Source organism: Triturus cristatus, chromosome 1_1, assembly GCF_964204655.1.
Source record: "Triturus cristatus chromosome 1_1, aTriCri1.1, whole genome shotgun sequence".
Taxonomy (NCBI): domain Eukaryota; kingdom Metazoa; phylum Chordata; class Amphibia; order Caudata; family Salamandridae; genus Triturus; species Triturus cristatus.
This window is the reverse complement of record NC_140579.1, coordinates 926,747,224-926,773,418: the sequence shown is the minus strand read 5'-3', so window position 1 is coordinate 926,773,418 and position 26,195 is coordinate 926,747,224.

The following is a 26,195-nucleotide window of genomic DNA, read 5'->3' as shown; positions in this document are numbered from 1 at the left end:
TCTACATGCTGACTACCATCCATGATGAAAGCACTGCACCTGTGACTGTTTGGGGTCAGGTCGCTGAAGCGCGCAAACCTGTGTGCATTTTAGACTATAATAGGCACATGGGTGGTGTTGACAGAGTAGATCAGAGGTTGGAACCTTACACTGCTCTTCGTAAGGCTTACATTTGGTACAAGAAGTTGGCTATCCATCTTTTCCACTTGGCAATGTTTAATGCTTTTGTTGTGTTCCAGGATTCTTGAAAACAGGAGTTGATGCACACGCTTTAAAATAAATGCATAATTCAAAAGAATCAGATGCAGCACACAGCTTCCATTCTTCTTAATTTATTAGCGAAGTTCTTCCACTCCCCAACGCGTTTCGTCGTTTAGAGGGAATTACCCCATACGACTTCCTCAGGGCTGGAAGTGACACAAATGACATATGTATAGAAAAGAAAAGATGGCAGCAAAACAAAAACACAGAAAATTGCAACATACAATAACTGTAACTCAAAGTAAAGAGACACACGATTCAAAAGACAGGCAAAATTGTAAAGCAATATTGATACATAATATCAGAATAACAGTATAAAGCACGAGTCTAAAGCAGCATGAAATTAAAAAGCACAAAATAATAAGAAAAAATACAAAAAATAACAGTGAGAAAATATCTCTGAGGGAACTACTCACCAACCCATGTGAGTCTGTAACTACTTAATAAATAAGGAAAGAAAATAGACTGTACCTCAATTATCTGGTGTACTGTGAACCTAAAACAATATAAATGACTCGTTTTAGTCATTGCGTCACACATGAGGCATGATCAGTCCTGAACAATCATAAGGCCCAAAGTTCAAACGATATATACCTGATAAAACTGGAAAAAGATCCTATCTTCAAATACCAAATAAAGGCTTCCCAATCAAACGGTGGCCCTCCAAGTAAACAGACCTGAATAGCGAGTACCTAGAATGATGATAGATTAAATTCAATCACACTAAAAACGCATAAATATATCTCAATCATAGACTGCAGCGCCAATTCTGTTTCACTTACCCAAAGTAATGTTCTCAATGCGGATATCGTTATTATCCAATTGCCCAATTATCTTGTCCAGAAACGTTCACTGTCAGTTCTCTAAAATTAAAGCACTGAGAGTAAGCAACTCTCCTCATCTCATTATTGAAAAGCTCATGCGGGAGGATGCTAGCAACGTTTCAAAACTTACCAAAACAAACGGCTACAGCAATCCCGAGTACAGGAAAGAGGCAGCGCCATCGACCACTTCCGCGATCAAGTAACCAACGTTAGACATAGAAAAAGTGACTTAACTCCAACTGAAAAGATGGCGCCATGTTGGAACAGCAACAAACTACTTGATACCATATTAAAACGCCATGCATACAACGAAAAAGTAATCTTTGAAATTGAAAATAAAGTCCCACTGATCGTTTAGTTTACACGATCAAAGGCAAGATTAAATACAATAAGGTCGGCTATATATCCTCACCGATTAACATGAGTAAGGGAATTAATGAGAAAGAATAGGTTTAAGTAAGCAGAAATAGTAGAAGCGCCATATTTAAACATGTTTACTATCATAAAATGATATATACAAAACTAGTTAATCAATGGATAAAATTAATGCAATGATTGAACCATTACCAATCATTCACTTGAAATAAAACGAACTAATCATTGCCAATTGTTCAGGCACCTCAACCGGAAACTTTACAAAACATTAATTTATATAGCGATGAATCTTTGGTTTAAATATTAAAGAACCAAAAATCTTTGTTTATTGTTATGTTATATCTATTAGACAATAAAATTAAATAATGTAGAAAATATGGACCCAAATAGCCGAGTAGCAGGCTAATAATAGTCAGCCCATTTCGCAAATAATATACCTAGCCCATATGTGACTGCAAATATATAATATTAAGTACAGAAAATTCCAGGCCGAATTAACCGATCCGTAACATACCATACAATTACAATAGATTGTAATAGCAGTAATCATGAATTTCTAAGCATACCCAGTCCATAACCATATTTTGGACCATTGATAACAATAGATGTATACAAACAATCCTAATTTCAAAATGAAAAAAGATATTACTGAGTATCAATCGCCCAAAAAATATTGTAATTCCTGGTCATAATTAAGACCAGACTCTACAGCCTTCATGCGCATGATCCATCGTGCCTCACATCTGCGCAATCTCAACTCTCTGTTGCCACCACGTGGATCAAGTTTCACATGCTCAATGCCATAAAATCGAAAGGATTTGATGAGATCTTGTGCCTTACAATCATATACATGTTGAGCTATGGGATATCTCATGTCACAATTCTTTATGGCTCTCATATGTTCGCTCACACGTTCCTTTAGAGTTCTAATGGTGCTACCTATGTAGATTCTGTCACATTTACAAACAATAACATAAACTACATATTTAGTACTGCAAGTTATGTTAGACATAATTCTGTAAACATGACCATCATTGTCCTGAAAACGTAAAGTTTTGTCTTGAGCATGTCTACACATGCCGCAATGTCCACATTTAAAAAAACCTTTGTTCAGTGTATCTAGCCATGTCTCTTCTTTTTTCTCTAAGGGGTAGCTAGGACTCAAAATCGAACCAAGAGTTCTACCTCTACGAAAAGTAATTAATGGCCTATCAGGTATGTGCCCCTGCAAATTCCTATCGGCTTTCAAGATATGCCAATGTCTGTTTAGACTTTTTCGTAAATCTGTACTCAAAGATGTGTAATCTGTCACCATACGTATTGGCATGGTTTGCGAGCCAGTCACCATGCTATGTTTAAGTGTAGAATGGCGTTTCGTACTGAAAATTCTACGTTTAGCAGAACTAATGTCACTGTTTGAGTAACCACGTAGGGAAAACCATTTTCCCATATCATCAATACACTTGAAAAACTCCGACTCTTCACTACAATTACGGCGAGCTCTCATCATTTCCCCAAATGGTATTTGACGACTGCCTTATGATTTGGACTGGCACATCACTAATGTTACAGGAATTCATAGATCACTTAAATTGCAATGATTTGAATATTCAGTTCACCTCTTGTTCAAGTGTATCACACATGGTATTTCTTGATGTGGAACTGTATATCAAAGGCAGTCAAATTCATAGCAAAATGTATCGCAAACCGACGTCATGTAATTCCATTCTACATGCCAATAGTGCACACCCTCGGCATCAAATTAAAGTAATACCATTTGGGGAAATGATGAGAGCTCGCCGTAATTGTAGTGAAGAGTCGGAGTTTTTCAAGTGTATTGATGATATGGGAAAAAGGTTTTCCCTACGTGGTTACTCAAACAGTGACATTAGTTCTGCTAAACGTAGAATTTTCAGTACGAAACGCCATTCTACACTTAAACATAGCATGGTGACTGGCTCGCAAACCATACCAATACGTATGGTGACAGATTACACATCTTTGAGTACAGATTTACGAAAAAGTCTAAACAGACATTGGCATATCTTGAAAGCCGATAGGAATTTGCAGGGGCACATACCTGATAGGCCATTAATTACTTTTCGTAGAGGTAGAACTCTTGGTTCGATTTTGAGTCCTAGCTACCCCTTAGAGAAAAAAGAAGAGACATGGCTAGATACACTGAACAAAGGTTTTTTTAAATGTGGACATTGCGGCATGTGTAGACATGCTCAAGACAAAACTTTACGTTTTCAGGACAATGATGGTCATGTTTACAGAATTATGTCTAACATAACTTGCAGTACTAAATATGTAGTTTATGTTATTGTTTGTAAATGTGACAGAATCTACATAGGTAGCACCATTAGAACTCTAAAGGAACGTGTGAGCGAACATATGAGAGCCATAAAGAATTGTGACATGAGATATCCCATAGCTCAACATGTATATGATTTTAAGGCACAAGATCTCATCAAATCCTTTTGATTTTATGGCATTGAGCATGTGAAACTTGATCCACGTGGTGGCAACAGAGAGTTGAGATTGCGCAGATGTGAGGCACGATGGATCATGCGCATGAAGGCTGTAGAGTCTGGTCTTAATTATGACCAGGAATTACAATATTTTTTGGGCGATTGATACTCAGTAATATCTTTTTTCATTTTGAAATTAGGATTGTTTGTATACATCTATTGTTATCAATGGTCCAAAATATGGTTATGGACTGGGTATGCTTAGAAATTCATGATTACTGCTATTACAATCTATTGTAATTGTATGGTATGTTACGGATTGGTTAATTCGGCCTGGAATTTTCTGTACTTAATATTATATATTTGCAGTCACATATGGGCTAGGTATATTATTTGCGAAATGGGCTGACTATTATTAGCCTGCTACTCGGCTATTTGGGTTCATATTTTCTACATTATTTAATTTTATTGTCTAATAGATATAACATAACAATAAACAAAGATTTTTGGTTCTTTAATATTTAACTACTATATAACACAGCGGACCCACTAGCAAGCGTACAGTGCTTATTTATTTAATATAATGTGCTGCCAGGAATGGGGAGGGAAAACTCATCTCATCACAACCACCCCCAAAAAATCTATATTTGTGAGGTGGATTCCTGATAGCCAAATATCTGTACTATTTATTTAAAAAAGCTGTGACTATTGCAAGAACCCTCAGCTTGTGAACCACAGTTATCAATTGTAAAACTGTGGCAACCTCCACCATGGAAATTAGTGGGATAAGAGGTGAAGAAACAAAGAATTGGAAAAAATGTGCAGAACAAGGGAGCACCTCACGTGCGCACCACCATAGCGGGCTGACACTGGTTAGATGATTGCCAGTACTGCCACGTTTCTCATCATCGGTTGCCACCTTGTTCAACAAAAATTGGAAACTGTACCAACAAAAGTTGAAAAAAAAACTTTAATATTTAAACCAAAGATTCATCGCTATATAAATTAATGTTTTGTAAAGTTTCCGGTTGAGGTGCCTGAACAATTGGCAATGATTAGTTCGTTTTATTTCAAGTGAATGATTGGTAATGGTTCAATCATTGCATTAATTGTATCCATTGATTAACTAGTTTTGTATATATCATTTTATGATAGTAAACATGTTTAAATATGGCGCTTCTACTATTTCTGCTTACTTAAACCTATTCTTTCTCATTAATTCCCTTACTCATGTTAATCGGTGAGGATATATAGCCGACCATATTGTATTTAATCTTGCCTTTGATCGTGTAAACTAAACGATCAGTGGGACTTTATTTTCAATTTCAACGATTACTTTTTCGTTGTATGCATGGCGTTTTAATACGGTATCAAGTAGTTTGTTGCTGTTCCAACATGGCGCCATCTTTTCAGTTGGAGTTAAGTCACTTTTTCTATGTCTAACGTTGGTTACTTGATCGCGGAAGTGGTCGATGGCGCTGCCTCTTTCCTGTACTCGGGATTGCTGTAGCCGTTTGTTTTGGTAAGTTTTGAAACGTTGCTAGCATCCTCCCGCATGAGCTTTTCAATAATGAGATGAGGAGAGTTGCTTACTCTCAGTGCTTTAATTTTAGAGAACTGACAGTGAACGTTTCTGGACAAGATAATTGGGCAATTGGATAATAACGATATCCGCATTGAGAACATTACTTTGGGTAAGTGAAACAGAATTGGCGCTGCAGTCTATGATTGAGATATATTTATGCGTTTTTAGTGTGATTGAATTTAATCTATCATCATTCTAGGTACTCGCTATTCAGGTCTGTTTACTTGGAGGGCCACCGTTTGATTGGGAAGCCTTTATTTGGTATTTGAAGATAGGATCTTTTTCCAGTTTTATCAGGTATATATCGTTTGAACTTTGGGCCTTATGATTGTTCAGGACTGATCATGCCTCATGTGTGACGCAATGACTAAAACGAGTCATTTATATTGTTTTAGGTTCACAGTACACCAGATAATTGATGTACAGACTCTTTTCTTTCCTTATTTATTAAGTAGTTACAGACTCACATGGGTTGGTGAGTAGTTCCTTCAGAGATATTTTCTCACTGTTATTTTTTGTATTTTTTCTTATTATTTTGTGCTTTTTAATTTCATGCTGCTTTAGACTCGTGCTTTATACTGTTATTCTGATATTATTTATCAATATTGCTTTACAATTTTGCCTGTCTTTTGAATCGTGTGTCTCTTTACTTTGAGTTACAGTTATTGTATGTTGCAATTTTCTGTGTTTTTGTTTTGCTGCCATCTTTTCTTTTCTATACATATGTCATTTGTGTCACTTCCAGCCCTGAGGAAGTCGTATGGGGTAATTCCCTCTAAACGACGAAACGCGTTGGGGAGTGGAAGAACTTCGCTAATAAATTAAGAAGAATGGAAGCTGTGTGCTGCATCTGATTCTTTTGAATTATGCATTTATTTTAAAGCGTGTGCATCAACTCCTGTTTTCTTGTATCTTTATCAATCTTGCATTGAGTTTTGTGGGTTTTGGGTGGTGTTCCCACTGTTGCTTGCACCGCTGTGAATTTGGTTTTCCATACGTTTGATTTTGTGCAATTTTGTTGGTCGCGCCATTTGCCTTTCACACCCTGTGTTTTGCTTCCAGGATTCTTGCCCTGAGTCAAAGATGACTTTTGCTAAGTTTCAGGAGTCTGTAATAGGCAGCCTTGTTGTAGTGGAACAGGCAAGTGTTCCTAGAGTTGGAGTGGTGGAGGACGTTGCTAGATTGAAAGAACGCCACTTTCCAGATCACATTCCTCCCACACCCGCTAAAGATTTTCCCAGTAGGAGATGTAGAGTCTGTTGGCGAAGAGGTTCGCGGAAGGAGAGTCGTATGTACTGCCCCGACTGTCCTTCTCATCCTGCACTGTGTCTCCCTGCTTGTTTCAGAGCGTACCACACGCGAAAGAATTTTTGGGAGCATTCATGAGTGGTAAAGTGAACTGCCTGGTCTGTATTCTTTGGATAATTTGATTCCGTTTCAAGGTTGGTGTTAGTGCAATGTATTTAGTTGCTGATTTTCTGTTAGAAGATTTGTATCTATTTGCAATTTGTTTGTGTTTTTATTTTTTTCTAAAAAAATCCTAAATGTGATGGCGGTGTGTGTAGGCTTGGGCTTGGCTGTTGGTGTGTGTGGACTGGCACTTGGTTGGTGGTGTGCGTGGAATGGTGCTTGGCTGGCGGTGTGCGTGGACTGGCGGTGTGCATGGACTGGCGGTGTGCGTGGACTGGTGCGTGGCTGGTGGTGTGCGTGGACTGGAGCTTGGCTGGCGGTGTGCGTGGAATGGTGCTTGGCTGGCGGTGTGCGTGGACTGGTACTTGGCTGGCGGTGTGCGTGGACTGGTGGTGTGTGCGGACTGGTGTTTGGCTGGTGGTGTCCGTGGACTGGAGCTTGGCTGGTGGTGTGCGTGGACTGGAGCTTGGCTGGCGGTGGGCGTGGAATGGTGCTTGGCTGGCGGTGTGCGTGGACTGGTACTTGGCTGGCGGTGTGCGTGGACTGGTGGTGTGTGCGGACTGGTGCTTGGCTGGTGGTGTCCGTGGACTGGAGCTTGGCTGGCGGTGTGGGTGGATTGGCTGCCGGTGTGCCTGGACTGGCGATTGGCTGGCGGTGTGCCTGGACTGGCGATTGGCTGGCGGTGTGCCTGGACTGGCGCTTGGCTAGTGGTGTGCGTGGACTGGCGCTTGGCTAGCGGTGTGTGTGGACTGGTGCTCGGCTGGCTGTGTGTGAGTAGTGACTTTCTGCTGGTCACTACACACACTGCTAGCTGAGTGCCACTCCACGCAATCCATCAGCCTGTGTAGTTGCTGTGTCTGGATTGTGGGCGTGTGAAAGTGATGGGCCCTTGAATGGCGCTGTGTGCTGGTGTGAGTTTTGTTATGTGATGGGCCCGCGGCTGGCGGTGTGAATGGTTTTGTATGTCTCACACGTATGAAAGGTGTATGAATGGCCTGTAAAGAGGTTGGTGCCTTGTCGTGGCTTTACAGCTCACGAGCTGTGAGTCAATGGTTCAGTTTCTCGCCCTTTCAATTATTGCCAGTGCATTTCATTTCTGTGAAATCACTTGCTAATACAATTGTATCTACTGAACCATCACTCACCCTCGTGCCAAATCCAACCAGTATGTGTGTGTGCTTGCGGATTAGATGGCTGTGCAGTAATATTTGTCTTTCTGAAGCAGGGTGTACCTTGTCCCTTTTTGGTGAATTATGAAATGTGTTGCTTTTGTGCCTGGTGGTGCGAATGGTCTTGTTTGTATCACGTATGAAAGGTGTGTGAATGGCCTGTAAAGTGGTTGGTGCCTTGACGTGGCTTTACAGCTCACGAGCTGCGAGTCATTGGTTTGGTTTTTTGTGAATTTAATTATTGACAGTGCATTTCATTTTTGTGAAATCTCTTGTTAATAAAATTTAATACACTGAACCATGACTCGCCCTCGTGCCAAATCCAACCAGTATGTGTGTGTGTTTGAGGAATTGATGGTTGTGCAGGAATCTTTGTCTTTAGTTTCTCTGCCAAGGTACACTTTCCATGCAAGAATAACCCACCAACTGTAGATATTGTCGAAAACCCATGGGAGTTCATGGTGATGTCTCTCTTGTGAATTCAAAAAGTTTTTTTATCCCCAATGTCCTGTAAACCTCAAAATGTCTGCCACATTTTCTTTGCAATATTATTCCAAAATTCTCACGCTGTAGGAACAATAGTTAATCTGGTTTTGCAAGGGGGGTCACTTTGGTTTTTGGCCCGGTGCTCGGCGGCCATCTAGGGAAACCTACCAAGCCCACACATTTCTGAAAACTAGACACCCGGCGGCTTCCAGGGAGGTATGGCTTGCGTGGATCCCCCAACGTTTCCTTACCCAGAATCCCCTGCAAACCTCAATTTTTGCTGAAAAAAAATCACTTTTTTCACACATTTTGGGGTGGGAAAGTTGTGGCATCACCGGGCTCACACAAATTTACCACCACCCAGCGTTCCCCCATGTCTCCCGGTAAAAATGGTGCCTCACTTGTGTGGGAGGCCCAAGTACCCGCGGCAGGCAAGGGCCCAAAACGTAGTGAGGCGACATCAAAATGGCCTATCGCAAAACCACCTGGTTTTGCAAGGGGTTCACTTGGGTTTTTGACCCGGTGCTCGGCGGCCATCTAGGGAAACCTACCAAACCCACGCATTTCTGAAAACTAGACACCCGGCGGCTTCCAGGGAGGTATGGCTTGCGTGGATCCCCCAACGTTTCCTTACCCAGAATCCCCTGCTAACCTCAATTTTTGCTGAAAAAATCACTTTTTTCACACATTTTGGGGTGGGAAAGTTGTGGCATCACCGGGCTCACACAAATTTACCACCACCCAGCGTTCCCCCAGGTCTCCCGGTAAAAATGGTGCCTCACTTGTGTGGGAGGCCCAAGTACCCGCGGCAGGCAAGGGCCCAAAACGTAGTGAGGCGACATCAAAATGGCCTATCGCAAAACCACCTGGTTTTGCAAGGGGGGTCACTTGGGTTTTTGACCCGGTGCTCGGCGGCCATCTAGGGAAACCTACCAAACCCACGCATTTCTGAAAACTAGACACCCGGCGGCTTCCAGGGAGGTATGGCTTGCGTGGATCCCCCAACGTTTCCTTACCCAGAATCCCCTGCAAACCTCAATTTTTGCTGAAAAAAATCACTTTTTTCACACATTTTGGGGTGGGAAAGTTGTGGCATCACCGGGCTCACACAAATTTACCACCACCCAGCGTTCCCCCAGGTCTCCCGGTAAAAATGGTGCCTCACTTGTGTGGGAGGTCCAAGTACCCGCGGCAGGCAAGGGCCCAAAACGTAGTGAGGCGACATCAACATTGCCTATCCCAGGGGAGGAGCCTAGCGCGCATCCAAGATGGTCGCGTGAGCACAGGGCTCCCCGGACCCTCTCTGCTCCTCGGAATCTATCCTGAGAATATCCTGACGTGGCTTATGGAATCTGGGAGATAAAGACCAGCTGAGCATATATCTCTTTTCAAAACTCAAATCGGACCTGGGAATCCTGAGTTGTCGCCGTCTGAACTTTTGGGACCCACCCGACGGAGGTGACCGGGGTGAAGGTGACCCGAGGGGCCGGGCTGCAATTGAACAACAGCGGCTTCAGCGCGGTGCCAGTTGCCGATCCACCACTTTCGGTTTCGGTTTTGCACTTCAGGAGACCGGCAGGGGGGTGCGCTCGGGGTGGCGAGGTGCTTCCTGGGCCTCTGAATGAGGTTTTCTTTCACCTGCTACTAGAGTGCCTATCGCCTCGGACCCCCTCTACCGACATTTTGTGGTCTTCTTGTTGGTGCCCTTACACCTCTTGATTGGGTGTCCCCTTGAGTGACCGTGTTCACATGGGGGGCAAAGGGGGTCCCGAGGGCCGCAAGACCAAGGCTTCCCTCCGCGGGGGAGCAGTCCAGAGCAATAACATGGACCGATACACCCAGGGCAGGGGGCCCTCTGGCGCTGCTGGCCCCCCCTCGGATACTGCGGAGGGAGGCGCGACCGTCTCTACGGAACTATCCCTGCAGGACATTATGGGCGCCATTGAGGGCATTAGGGAAACCATCGCGACGCAATATGAGGCCCTGGCCCGTAAGATTGACACTGTCGCGATTGATGTCACCCTGATCCGGGCCGACCTCTCCAAAACTAACGAGAGGGTCCAGGCTCTCGACACACGGACCTCCACCCTCGGTGCGGAGGTGTCGGATCTGCGGGCCGCGCTTGGAGACATCAGGGTGGTCAACGATCATATGGCCCGGCGGCTTGAGGACTTCGAGGGACGGGCCCGACGCAACAACATCCGCGTCATAGGTGTACCGGAGTCCTCTGACGGCCGCCCGGTTGACCTCGTGGTCGAGGAACTTATCCTGAAACAGTTGTCCCCGGCTGGCCTAAGTAAGTTCTTTGCCGTGGAGCGGGCCCATCGAGTTCCGGGCGGTCGGCCACAGCCGGGGGCCCCCCCGAGGCCTATCGTGGCCAAACTGTTCTACTACAGGGACCGCGACGCTATTCTGCAGGCCTCACGGACCCACGGCCCGGTTCGTCATGAGAACTCGACCATCAATTTTTATCCGGACTTCACGCAACTGGTCCAGAAACAACGGATGGGATTCCAAGGGGTGAAGCGTCGTCTCCGCGAGCTGGGCCTAAAGTATTCGATGCTCTACCCTGCAAAACTCCGAGTGGAACATGGGGATCGGACAGCCTTTTTTGACTCTCCCGTGGCTGCAAGTGACTGGCTGGACTCTCTGCCGGACGGAGGTGGCCGTCCCGGACCCTCTGCGGGCACCGCGGGTGACGGGTCCCCTTTAGAATGACTTTTGGTCCTTGATTTTGCCGTTTTGCACTGTACAGTCGGGTCTTATTTCACTTGCATATTGTGTTTAACCAGGACCAGTGAGGGGGGCGGGCGGGGACGGGTCCCTTACCTCCTCTGGGGTCTTTTCGTAGAATGGGGTTAGAGGGGCGACAGGCACACTGCAAGTTGGGGGGGTTTTTTGGCCCGCAGGGGTGCAGGGTGGGGGGAGTTGGTCCTGGGGTGGGGTTGGGGGGGAGGCGGGGTTGTTTTGCTGTGTGTTTTTTGTTTACAGGGCGAGGTACTGATTTTTGTCCACATTTGGGAACTGTGCTGCAGGCTGGGGGACCCTTGATCTATTGGGGGGGATGGGGGGGGACGGGTTGAGGCTTATGTCATGGAACGTCAATGGGTTGGGGGACCGTATCAAGCGGGGTGTAGTACTGCAATATTTGCGTCGTTTGACTCCTGATGTGGTGTTTCTCCAGGAGACGCATCTGGTTGGTAATGTTTGTCATGCAATGAACAGGGGGGGATACCGCCTCGTGGCCCATTCTGGCTTCACAACTGGTTCCAGGGGGGTGGGCATTCTCCTGCGAACCTCACTTCCGGTGGAGATCACTAAGATAGTTTCGGATGACAGAGGGCGCTATGTGTGCTTGATTGGGAGGTGGGAGGGGCAGCCCCTTGCCCTGGTTTCAGTTTACGTCCCCCCGGGCCTCCAGAACTCCACCTTCACTGACTTGGGTCGAATGCTGCTTGACCTTCCGGACAGCCTCCTGCTCATGGGCGGGGACTTTAATTCTGTGGTTTCGGGTGAACTGGATCGTCACCCACCAAGGACCCTCCCCGCTGCCCAGGCATGGCTGGGTGGGATGCTGGATACCTTCGGCCTGGTGGATAGTTGGAGATTAATGCATCCGACCCAATGTCAATTCACCTTTCACTCGGGGGCGCATGGGAGTCTCTCTAGGTTAGACTACTTCCTTATGCCCGCGGCGCAGACTGGTCGGATTCGTGAGGTCAGGCACCTGGCGCGGGGTATCTCCGACCATTCTCCGCTGTGGCTTCTTTTCGACACCGGGCCGCGGTCTGCAGGGCGGATCGCTCCCATTAACCCATGGTACCTGCGAGACCCTACGACTCGTGACAGCCTGGTCAGGGCTATGGACCAATACTTCCTGGATAACGAGGGGTCGGTGTCGTCTGCAATGTCCCTGTGGGAAGCCTTTAAAACCGTGATCCGCGGACACGCCCTTTCCCAGATAGTGGTGGCTAAGAGGGTCAAGAGTGAGGCAGTGGTAAGGCTGGAGACTGACATAGTGGGGCTGGAGTCGGCCTTGGAGGCGAATGTCACTCCGGACGGGCTCCATGCCCTCAGCCTGAAACAGTTTGAGTATAGGTCCCTGGTCACTGACGCGGCCAAAACTATGTATAGGGAGCAGCAGGGTCGACTGTACGATGCCGGGGACAAGGCGGGAAAGTTGATCGCGTGGCTGGACAGGAAGGAGAGAGTGAATCGTGTGGTCCCGGAGTTGCGTGCTGCGGATGGTGTGTGTGTGACGGAGCCTGACGAGATTGTGGAATGTTTTGCCGACCACCTCCGGGCTGTGTACTCCCCAGTGACTGACAGGGATGAGGACGACTCTCGCCTTCTTTTGAGGGATATCGCCTTGCCCGGCCTGTCCGTTGAAGACCGTGAGCGGCTGGACGCCCCCTTGTCGGCGGATGAAATAGCGACCGCGATCCGCTCCCTTCGCTCGGGCAAGGCTATGGGTCCCAACGGTCTGCCCATTGAGCTATATAAATTGCGCCCTGACAAGCTTGCGCCCTTCCTCAGTCGCATGTTCCGTGAGTCTCTGGCGGCGGGTTCCCTCCCGGCCGACCAGCGTTTGGCCACGATAGTCGTTATCCCCAAGGAGGACAAGCCGCGAGACCGCTGTACTTCTTACCGGCCTATTTCACTGCTAAACGCGGAGCCTAAGGTCCTGGCGAAAGTCCTTGCTAATCGTCTGTTGAGCGTCGTGTGCGATCTTATTCATCCGGACCAATGCGGATTCATCCCGCATCGTAACACCGCTCTTAACTTGCGGCGTCTTCACGGCGCCCTTGCCAGGGCGGAGCTCCTCTCCGAACCGGCCGTGCTGGTTTCTTTGGATGCCACGATGGCTTTTGACACCATCGAGTGGCCATTCCTCTGGGCTGTCTTGGCTAAGTTTGGCTTTGGGGAAGGATTTATTGGCTGGGTGAAGCTTCTTTACACGGGACCCATGGCTCAGGTGGTGGTGAATGGGCGGGTCTCTCGGCCCTTTGCCCTCGGCAGGGGCACGAGGCAGGGATGCCCTTTGTCCCCTTTGCTCTTTGCTCTCGCCCTGGAGCCACTCGCGGCTTGGCTCCGCTGGGAGCCCTCGCTTAGAGGGATCCGGTGGGCCCCGGGCTTTGAGGATCGGGTTTCGCTGTATGCGGACGATATTCTCCTATATCTCACCTCACCGCGGCAGTCGCTCAACGTCCTCTTTGACGTTTTGACTTCCTTTGGGAATAATTCGGGCCTCACGATCAATTGGTCTAAATCCTGCGTCTATCCGATCTCCGGTGGTCCTCCTCTCCTGCCGCCTCGGCTTCCGATCCAGGTATCCCTGAGCGGCTTTAAGTACCTGGGGATATACGTTTCGCTGGACCCGGTGGCTCGCTATGAGTAGAATCTCCTGCGTCCGCTTCGGCGATTGCGAGAGGACACGGCCCGGTGGTGCAGGCTGCCCCTGTCCCCGCTGGGTCGGGCCGCGCTGTTCAAAATGATGTCCCTTCCCAGGTTCCTCTATGCACTCCAGAATTCCTTCGACGTCATCCCAGTGGCCTACTTTCGGGAGGTGGAGAGCCTGCAGAGGAGATTGGTGTGGGACGGGCGGGCGCGTATTGCTCTTGCTAAGCTTACTCTCCCCTGGTACGACGGGGGCATCGCGCTTCCCGACATTCGCAGGTATTATTGGGCCGCGCAGCTTTCGGCCATCAACCATGCCACGTATGCGCCTGGCCTGAATCCGGCGTATGAGATGGACAAGTTCCTGCTTCCCGGCGGGGACTATAACAGGGCGCTTTACTCCCGCTCGGCTGGCCGGACCCTTACGGGTCCTACTAAGATTGCGGTGCGGACCTGGAGGGCTGCCACTGCGGCCACGGGCTGGAGTGAGCGACTGACATGTGCTACTCCTTTGTTTGCCTCCGATCGCCTGGGGAGCCTCTGGACTACGAAGGGGTTTGACCAGTGGGATACGATTGGTATCAGCAAAGTGGGAGACCTGTGGCATAAGGGCGCGGTTAAGACTTTCGCGGCTCTTCAGGCCGAATATGAGCTTACGGACAGGGAGTTCTTCCGCTATGCCCAAGTTCGACACGCCCTGCTCTCAGTCTTTGGAGAGGGGACCAAGATCCCGGTTTCTTCGCCCCTCGAGGACCGCATACTTGACGGACATGTCCCTGACAGTACTATTTCTTTAATTTATAAGAAACTGATTAATCATCGGGCTGACCTCTTGGTGCGCCTTCGGGAGGCTTGGACGGGGGATGGGGTGGAATTGGACGACGAGGACTGGCAGTCTGCACTGTCGTCCCCCAAGGAGGTCGCCATTCCGGCCCGTCTCCGGTTGGTACAGCTTAAGATTCTTCACCGGGTGTATGTGACGGGTCCTCGCTTAGTCTCGATGGGATACTCCGATGATGGGCTCTGTAAGCGGGGTTGTGGGCTCAGCGCCACCTTTCTCCATATCCTGTGGGAGTGCCGCGAGGTGGCGGACTACTGGCGCCGGGTACATACGGTTATGGGACAGGTCACTGGGGTTGTGCTGCTGCCGGAGGTGCATCGCTGTGTCCTGAATGTGTGGGAGCCCAATGATTATAGCGCAGCTCAGACTCGGTGGGCGGCCCTGGGGAACATGATTGCCAAGAGAGATATAGCGCAGCTTTGGGGTGCCCAGCGGCCGCCCACCGTGTCAGTATGGAAGGAGAATATGGACTGGTGTATGTTCAGGGAGAAGACTGTGTATGTTGCCCGTGGTAAGCCGGGGGCATGGGGCAGAATCTGGGGGCAATGGAATGCATATCGCGGGGGTATCTGTACGCCCCCCCTGGTGGACACCGATATCGCCATGTCCCCCTGACCCTTGACGGTTCCGGGCACCTTTTGGAATGACTACATATGGACGTTCGTTTCCCTTGGCCCCCCCCCCGTCCCCAGCCTCCCGGTACTCCTTCCTTTCGCGTGCTGCTTAATGGTCTGAACTGGAGTTCCCCGGAGGAAGCCTGACCTGCACTGTTTGTCTTTATGCCTCGCCTTTTGTTTTTCTTTTAGTTTTTTGTGTTTGTTGGACTTAAGTCTCCTGTTCCTTTAGAACTATCCGGAGTCACTACGGGGCCGAGCCCCGGGAACCGACTGCAGCTTTGACAAATGTATATTTTATTCTGTACTTAGCGGCCGGCCCTGGGGGTTGTAGGCCCGTGCATGTAATCGAATTATTGTTCAATAAAAACTTTAAAAAAAAAAAAAAAAAAACATTGCCTATCCCAAATGTCGCCTCACTAGGTTTTGGGCCCTTGCCTGCCGCGGGTACTTGGGCCTCCCACACAAGTGAGGCACCATTTTTACCGGGAGACCTGGGGGAACGCTGGGTAATGGTATATTTGTGTGAGCCCGGTGATGCCACAACTTTCCCACCTCAAAATGTGTGAAAACAGTGATTTTTTCAGCAAAAATTGAGGTTTGCAGGGGATTCGGGGTAAGGAAACGTTGGGGGATCCACGCAAGCCATACCTCCCTGGAAGCCGCCGGGTGTCTAGTTTTCAGAAATGCGTGGGTTTGGTAGGTTTCCCTAGATGGCCGCCGAGCACCGGGTCAAAAACCCAAGTGACCCCCCTTGCAAAACCAGCTGGTTTTGCGATAGGCCATTTTGATGTCGCCTCACTACGTTTTGGGCCCTTGCCTGCCACGGGTACTTGGGCCTCCCACACAAGTGAGGCACCATTTTTACCGGGAGACCTGGGGGAACGCTGGGTGGTGGTAAATTTGTGTGAGCCCGGTGATGCCACAACTTTCCCACCCCAAAATGTGTGAAAAAAGTGTTTTTTTCAGTATAAATTGAGGTTTGCAGGGGATTCTGGGTAAGGAAACGTTGGGGGATCCACACAAGCCATACCTCCCTGGAAGCCGCCGGGTGTCTAGTTTTCAGAAATGCGTGGGTGTGGTAGGTTTCCCTAGATGGCCGCCGAGCACCGGGTTAAAAACCCAAGTGACCACCCTTGCAAAACCAGGTGGTTTTGCGATAGGCCATTTTGATGTCGCCTCACTACGTTTTGGGCCCTTGCCTGCCGCGGGTACTTGGGCCTCCCACACAAGTGAGGCACCATTTTTACCGGGAGACCTGGGGGAACGCTGGGTGGTGGTAAATTTGTGTGAGCCCGGTAATGCCACAACTTTCCCACCCCAAAATGTGTGAAAAAAGTGATTTTTTTCAGCAAAAATTGAGGTTTGCAGGGGATTCTGGGTAAGGAAACGTTGGGGGATCCACGCAAGCCATACCTCCCTGGAAGCCGCCGGGTGTCTAGTTTTCAGAAATGCGTGGGTTTGGTAGGTTTCCCAAAGATGGCCGCGGAGCACCGGGTCAAAAACCCAAGTGACCCCCCTTGCAAAACCAGGTGGTTTTGCGATAGGCCATTTTGATGTCGCCTCACTAGGTTTTGGGCCCTTGCCTGCCGCGGGTACTTGGGCCTCCCACACAAGTGAGGCACCATTTTTACCGGGAGACCTGGGGGAACGCTGGGTGGTGGTAAATTTGTGTGAGCCCGGTGATGCCACAACTTTCCCACCCCAAAATGTGTGAAAAAAGTGATTTTTTCAGCAAAAATTGAGGTTTGCAGGGGATTCTGGGTAGTAAGGAAACGTTGGGGGATCCACGCAAGCCATACCTCCCTGGAAGCCGCCGGGTGTCTAGTTTTCAGAAATGCGTGGGTTTGGTAGGTTTCCCTAGATGGCCGCCGAGCACCGGGTCAAAAACCCAAGTGACCCCCCTTGCAAAACCAGGTGGTTTTGCGATAGGCCATTTTGATGTCGCTTCACTAGGTTTTGGGCCCTTGCCTGCCGCGGGTACTTGGGCCTCCCACACAAGTGAGGCACCATTTTTACCGGGAGACCTGGGGGAACGCTGGGTGGTGGTAAATTTGTGTGAGCCCGGTGATGCCACAACTTTCCCACCCCAAAATGTGTGAAAAAAGTGATTTTTTCAGCAAAAATTGAGGTTTGCAGAGGATTCTGGATAAGGAAACATTGGGGGATCCACGCAAGCCATACCTCCCTGGAAGCCGCCGGGTGTCTAGTTTTCAGAAATGTGTGGGTTTGGTAGGTTTCCCTAGGTGCCGGCAGGGCTAGGGTTCAAAAACTACAGCTAGTCACTTTGCCAAAAAAGGGTCATTTTTCACTGCAAAATTGAGGTGTGACCACGTTGCGTTTTGCGCCGTTTCCTGTCGCGGGCACTAGGCCGACCCGCACAAGTGAGGTACCATTTTTCTCGTAGGACTTTGGGGAACGCGGGGTGGGTGGAAATTTGTGGATCCACGCAGATTCCAGAACTTTCCATCCCAGAAATGTGGGGAAAATGTGTTTTTTTTGTCATTTTTTTACGTTTGCAAGGGATTCTGGGTAACAGACCATGGTGGGAGGCAGTCAAGTCAACCCATCCTGGATTCCCCTGGGTGTCTAGTTTTCAAAAATGTATAGGTTTGCTAGGTTTCCCTAGGTGCCGGCAGGGCTAGGGTTAAAAAACTACAGCTAGTCACTTTGCCAAAAAAGGGTCATTTTTCACTGCAAAATTGAGGTGTGACCACGTTGCGTTTTGCGCCGTTTCCTGTCGCGGGCACTAGGCCGACCCGCACAAGTGAGGTACCATTTTTCTCGTAGGACTTTGGGGAACGCGGGGTGGGTGGAAATTTGTGGATCCACGCAGATTCCAGAACTTTCCATCCCAGAAATGTGGGGAAAATTTGTTTTTTTTGTCATTTTTTTACGTTTGCAAGGGATTCTGGGTAATAGCTTCAAAAAAGGGAGGAACCAAGAGCTTTTTTAATGAGGTCCTGCACAGTGCTCCAAGGTATCGAGAACAAAACCAGGAGTGCAGTTCCTCTGGGAGAGGGGAGGGTAAGAGAGGGAGGAGAGCGATTAGTCTCTATAGAATGCCCTCACACACCTAGCAAGGTGTCATGCTTCATCATAGGGCTGTGCTCCTCGTCGGGCCGGCGCTGCAATGCCCGACGGGCTCCCGCAAAGGGGCTCTTTATCGGAGATCTTTTTAGAGACAGCCGTATGGGTGCGTGGGGGTAGGTGCAACAAGTGTAGTGAGTGATAGTGAGGTGGGTTAAAATAGGTATGGTATTGCCAATCAATGAACCATTTTATTCTGGTGGTATACCAGCCTAAGTAAAATCGGTGACCCCCGAGGGATTATAATGCTCCCCAGGGAAGTAGAAAGGTCGACATGTTTCTTGCTCTATGCCCATACGGGTCGGTGGCAATTCATCAGGACCAGGTGAGAATGTGCTCCAAAATATAAACTCTACTACATAATGGGTGATTGAAAAATTATAAGTACATCACCAAGCAAATCCATTGGGTCCCTAAGAGGAGTGGACCCGCTGTTGCGGTACCTAAAAGAAAAAAGAAGAAAGAGAAGGACAACACAGACACATAACAATTTCAGCATTTAAATTGGTTGCTGTTTGGCTCCCGTGGGTAACCGTGCGTCTAACGTGATTCATCTTAGCCAGTTTAAATGGGTGCTCACACAAACGTCCGGAGGAGATCGTGCTGCATCGCATAGGTGTTACCAAATACGTAATACTGTGCAACCACCATATGTGCCAAATGCTATGAAATGCTTCACGAAGTGCTATATGGCATGGGATCGCGATATGTGGCCGAGCAAGTTATAGTTGAAGTGCACTGTCGTCCCCAGCTCTATGAGATCATTTGTGAACATAGTAAACAAGGGGGAAGGCCGAAATACGTGTAACAACGCTGTCCTCAAAATTAGAGTAGCGGGTGATTTTGACGCAGATTTAAAATGCAAGTGCCGATGGCTACGGGGTCCATGTGGGGAGACTCACCCCCTGGGGAACAGAAAATGCTGTACGGGTTCGCCTGGAGGCCGTAGAGGGCTCGCCCTGAAAAAGTTGAAGGAGAGCAGTGAGTACCCTACAGACTGCCGTACACTGTTACCGCCCTGGACACGCATTGTACTTACAGAGTTGGGGCTAGGCCGACCCGCACAAGTGAGGTACCATTTTTCTCGTAGGACTTTGGGAAACGCTGGGTGGGTGGAAATTTGTGGATCCACGCAGATTCCAGAACTTTCCATCCCAGAAATGTGGGGAAAATGTGTTTTTTTTTTTTTCATTTTTTTACGTTTGCAAGGGATTCTGGGTAACAGACCATGGTGGGAGGCAGTCAAGTCACCCCATCCTGGATTCCCCTGGGTGTCTAGTTTTCAAAAATGTATAGGTTTGCTAGGTTTCCCTAGGTGCCGGCAGGGCTAGGGTTCAAAAACTACAGCTAGACTCTTCGCAAAAAAAGTGTAAATTTTCAGTGTGAAAATGTGGTGCGTTCCCCTTAGGTTTTGAGCCACTTCCTGTCGTGGGCACTATGCCTACCCACACAAGTGAGGTACCATTTTTATCGGGAGACTTAGGATAGTTCAGATTTGTAAAGCAACTGTTATTACCTATTGATTTTTGATGCATTTCTCCCTTCCAAATGAAAGACATTGTGTAAAACAAAAGTCATTTTGAAAAATGACCAATAATTGTCATGCAAGTATGAGTATTCCCAATTTCGAAAATGTGCAAATATGCACTGTTTCTAAACTCTGTAATTTGTTCCCATTTCAGAAATACATAGGTGTCTTTCATACCGATTTTTCCATGTATACATTTTCCCACAATAATTGCTATATACCCGGAACAAAAAAAAAAAAATTACAAAATGCTGCTCAGTTTTTTACTCTGAGTTCGTTGGGTTCTTGGTGAACCTACAAGTCCTATATATCCCCACAACCAGGAAGGTCCACCGGATGTAACGGTACATTGCTTTCAAAGAGATGTCATAATTCGAAGAAGTTACAGGTGAAAACGTTGACTCAAAAGGCTGCTTTTTTCAACAAATTTTTAATTTTTCCTATATTTACCTGTTAGTTTCTATAAAGAAACCTTGATGGATCTACACAAATGACCCCTTGCTGAATTCAGAATTGTGTCTACTTTTCAAAAATGTATAGCTTTCCAGGATCCATTATTGCTTTTCTACCCATTTTTACCATTATCTGGAAGGAGGTTCAAAGCACAAAAAATAGCAAAAATAGGGTATGTCCCAGAAAAATGTCAAAACTGTGTAAAAAATGTTGGATTTCTGACAAAAAACTGTCATTCCCTAAAAGCTGGAGAAATTGTGATTTCAGCCCCACAAACCCTTTTTTGATATCATTTGCAGAGAAAAACCCAGACGCTTTCATTTGCAGCCACTTTCCCCCATTTTTCACAAAAAAACCAAAATTTTGCTGTATTTGGACTAATTTCTGGGAACCCTCTAGGAGAATCCACAAACCCTGGGTACCTTTAGAATCCCCATGATGTTGGAAGAAAAGGACGCAAATTTGGCGTGGATACCTAATGTGGTCAAAAAGTTACAGGGGCCTAAGCACGCACTACCCCAAATAGCCCAAAAAAGGCTTAGCACAGGAGGGGAAAAGGCCTAGCAGCGAAGGGGTTAAAATTAAGCCAGCAGCTTTTTAGGTCGAGTCTGGGCAGCGCATACGCTGCTCTGCGAAGCATGCTGGGTTAGAGTATGGACATGAAGCTCTGCCCACTCTCCGCCCATATTTTTCTTTGGCTTGTGTCATTGTCTTTTGTAAATGCTGGCGTCTGATTCCTTAATAGGCTTGTTAGTCCATCCTTAGTACGGCCTTGTCTTCATTTGTAAACTCCCACGAGGACTGGCCCTTTTACTTCTGTTGTTACACGGTGTGTCTTATTTAGTCTGTAAGCACTATTTTCTTTAATGAGTTTCTCCTACTGCAGGCACGACATGCTTTCCTGCAACATTCAGTGCGCCATGCAAGCTTTCACTTTCCGAGCAGTCCGGGACAATGGCGGCCGCTTCTTTGAAGTGAAATAGGTCTTGCGTTTACAACAGTTTGAGCTATTGGCATTGTAAATGACAATGCCTTTTATTTATTTGTTAATTATCAAAACCGATAAATAAAAGGCATTGTCATTTACAATGCCTGTAGCTTAAACTCTCGCAAATGCGAGACCTATTGCATTGCAAATGCTTGTCCTTATGCCCAGCATGGCTTTCTCAGTAAAATCTGCAAGGCTATGGATCACCTTGTTTGTCTCTTTTTAACAGTGCAGAATTGCTTCTTTTTTGCATGAATATGGTATATGAGTAAAAAGTGCCAAGAGGGCAAATAAATGGTAGCTATGCACAGTAGAAATATAAGAAAATATAACATGATCCCTCCTGTGAATGTAGTTGTGCCAGTGTACGTAATCAGCGAGATATCTCATAAACAAAAAGAAATACAACTCTATAAACAAACGAAAGTACTGCAGCAGACTGTAGTTCTTCCAACAGGTGAGTCTTTTGGAAATATATGTGCTTCAGAAAAGGTATTGGCAGTTTGGTGCAACTTTTACGCACAGCAACAATACACCTTATTCTTTGTGTTGGGTTTTCCTCATTTCTCCTTTACATATGAATAAAAGGATACCGACGAGGCACTAACTCACTCCAAGTACCCCTAAACATGTTATAGACACACAACCATCTACCCCAGGTGTATCGGAGTATTACATTTAAAGGGGTATGCGCTGTGCAACACCTGGTGCCGGAGTATGGGGATACTTACCTGCTCCAGGTGCATTCAAGGGTGTCACGAGCTCTGGCAGACACTAATTCACTCCCTGCAGATCTACGCCTGTCTTTATGAGGTAGGAGGGCCCTTTCTATTCATCTGGACATGTCTTGTGTGCACTGTGGGGACACTAACCTACTCCATGTAAACCACTGTAGGCGTAACTGAGAGTGCCTTAGGATGAACTATTACACTCCAGTTGCATCAGAGCATGGCATTGACTCTGGAAGACACTATCCATTCGAAGTGTGTCTGAACCTGTCAGCTATCCTGGCTGAAGAGGGGTGAAACCCCGAAACCGGTCCTAGGATGCTTGTTTCCGGTCCAGGAAGGACCTGGTGTCATGATCGCTCCCGTGGGCAGGGCAGAACGGAACGCAGACCGAGAGAGAATCGCACCGGGACTACATCACCCACAAGGCGTAGCGACCACGCTCCCCCACGTGACCGGGAGCGCGGCCGAACAAAAGACGGAGCAACGCAGGGGGGCGGTGCCAATGATTCATTTTCAACCTGTAACCGGTCAACGGCCTGTGACCTGCATCGTCGAACCCCGCCGAGTTTCCCGAGCCTCGAACAGCCCGGATTCCCAGCCCTGAGCTCCACGCCGCCAGAAGCGCCGGACAGCCCGTGTCTCCAGTCCGACGCTCCACACCACCGGAGCTGCCCAAATCACCGCCGTCGCAACCTGCCGTGCGAGGCGAGTGATTTCACCGCTACCAACGCCCGAAGCGACCCCGGAGGTTCCGGGCCCCGCTCCTCTGCTCCATCCTGCTGGGCACGGGGGGTAACGAGTGCCCTCCGTTCTCCCGCGCAGGATATTCTCCTGTTGTTTTGTCCTTTCTTTGGAGTTCCTCGAAGCGCCCCCTCAGTAACCGCTATCCCGGCGCTCCTCGGCCCCAAGGATTCCTGGGCTTTGAGTGGAAGCGCCACCAGCGGTTACCGGGTGCTCCAGACCTCCATTTCCTCCTTGCATAAGCCTATCTTCCTGGCGCTCCTCGGCCCCACGGATTCCTGGGTCTTGAGTAGAAGCGCCCTCGTCGGCTCCCGTGAAACTCAAAAAACGTATTTGGGTCATTTCACGTCCTGAGCCAGGAACAAGAGCGGAGTCAGATGTCGGCTTAGACCTCACCTGCTAGCTTGTGTCCTCGCCCCAGTGCATTCAACTGGACCGAGACCTTGACTAGGGCACTGATTCCAGCTCCACCCGCCAAGGGAAGAGAGGACGAGGCAGGTAACTCTGAGAACGTTGGGGAACACTCTAGCCACAGGGAGAGAAGGAATAGCACCTAAACCCCCTCTTTGTCTCGTTTCAGGTTCTATCCCAGCTGACTCCTCCCTTCCTTCCCTCGCCCACCTGTCTCCCGAGCCCGAGGGTCTTTCATACGAATCCGGGTTGGGGACGGATGGGAGGGGGAACCCTCTATAGCATCAGCGTCATCCCGAGGAGAAAACCCAGTGTGCGCCACGACAGAATCATTGGCCCACGAATTACCCTCCTCCTGATAACGCTGATTTAGAGATGGCCACGTTAGACGACGTAGTTGCCGCTTTGGCCTTAGTCCAGGCAGAGTTGGCCACGTCTCGGGCAGAAACAGCGGCGTTGCATACCCGCTTGGACCGCCTTCAGAGAAACCCCTTCGATGCAGGAAACACGTTCCCTACAACCACACCCCAAGTGGTAGTTGAGATGCCATCACACGTGCCTTTGGCTCCACCTGAACGATATCACGGGGAGATACAAAAGGTGCAGGTGTTCATGACCCAGATACTGCTGCACTTCCATTGCAAGCCTAAGCTGTTTCTGACTAACCAAGCCCGGGTAGCGTTCCTCATCTCCTACCTGGCCGGGGAAGCTGCACAATGGGCCGTTCCAATCGTCAGGAGAGATGATGCCCTCTTATATGACTGGGACACCTTTCGGCTGGAGTTCGAAAAAACCTTTGATCGCCGGGCAGACACCTTCTCCGCCGACGGCGATCTCCTTGAACTCCGGCAAGGCAACAACGGTCTCATCTGATACGTCAACAGCTTTCGACGGTTGGTGGCCGAAACAGACTGGCCCGAATCTAAGCAGGCAGCGATCTTCTACCGAGGGCTTTCGGAAGACCTGAAGGACGTGATCGCCCAAATCGACCCCCAACCCCGCACCTGCGCGGCTATGATCGAATTGGCCTCCCGCCTGGAATATCGTCTGAGGGAAAGAATAGGAGACCACAAACGCAAGGAGAAACCTCTTGCGTCGTACGAACATCCCCGCTCTACAGATCCCGTAACAACCCGCTCAGATCCCATGGAAATAGGGACCGTGAGAGCGTCTCTGACCCTCAGTGTACGAGACCATCGACGTAAGCAGGGTCTCTGCTTATATTGTGGCAAGAAGGGCCACTTCCTACGTGAATGTCCCGTGCGCCCCAAGATCGGCCACAATCGCACCAGCCAAGCTGCAGCCCTTACCAACGAAGAACCGACGGGAAACCCGAGGGCTTGAAGGTTCAGGAAGGGACATCTTCAAGCTACCTGTCAATCCCTTCTACGGAAGCCGACGTCACCAAGGAGCCTAACCACTTTTTTGTTTCCTTAGACGTAGTGGTGAACCACATTCCCCGATTCGTTCGCGCCATGGTCGACTCTGGAGCCACCGGGTGCTTCATAGATAGGACTGAAGCAGAAAGGCTGGGAATTCCGCTATTGCTCAAGGACCAGCCAGAAGTCGTCTATGCGGTGGACGGTAAAGAGCTGGACTCCGGTCCCATCAAATATCAAACCCCTTCCCTGTGGGTCACCATAGGGGAAGACCACGGTGAGTGGCTCACCTTTAACGTCATTCACGCACCGCGCTGCAACCTCATCCTGGGGTTGCCCTGGCTGAGAATGCACGAACCTCACATCACGTGGGCAACCAACTTGATACAGTTCAACTCCGCCTTCTGTCACTGCCAGTGCAAGCTGCCGAGAGGGCACCCGGACATGGACGTCACCCCCAACCAACACGTGGCCACAGCAGCCGAGAAAGACATCACACTCCCGCACTGGTTACTCCCCCCTACGTGGACGTCTTCGATAAACAAAGAGCCGAAGAATTACCTCATCGGCAATACGACTGCCACATAGACCTGATACCTGGGGCTACCATCCCATGCAGCAGAATATACGCCCTTACGGGCCCTGAAACCCAGCATCTCCGCGAATACCTGGACGAATTCCTGAACTTGGGCTTCATTCGCCCTTCTAGGTCTCCGGCGGCGTCTCCCCTCTTCTTCATCCCGAAGGCCAACGGCGAACTCCGCTGTTGTATAGATTACCGCGCCCTCAATGCGCTAACCATAAAGAACCAATACCCATTACCACTGATTCCGGTGCTCCTGGAACAAGTACGGGAAGCCAACATTTACACAAAATTGGATCTCCGAGGGGCATACCACCTGGTACGCATACGAAGAGGGGACGAATGGAAAACAGCTTTCAAGACCAGGTTCGGCCTGTTTGAGTATCTGGTCATGCCCTTCGGGCTCTGCAATGCCCCTGCTGCCTTCCAGTTCTTCCTCAATGAAGTACTGAGAGACTTCCTGGACAAGTACGTCGTGGTGTATATAGACAACATTCTTATCTTTTCGTCTAACCTACACGACCATATACACCACGTGACGACAGTGCTACAAGCCCTAAAAAACCATCGATTGTTCTGCAAACTCACGAAATGTGAGTTCCATGTAACGACGGTGGAATTCCTCGGCGTCCTGTTGACCCCTGCCGGACAGATCATGACCCATCGCAAGGTACAAGCCGTGGTGGAGTGGCCCCGACCCAGGACTGTGAAGGAGGTTCAAAGCTTTCTTGGCTTCTCGAACTTTTACAGGAGGTTCATCCACCACTTCTCCCAGCTGGTGAACCCCCTCACCCGGTTAACGCGGAAAGGGGTTCCGTTTGTCTGGTCTACCGAGGCTCAAACAGCATTCGATCT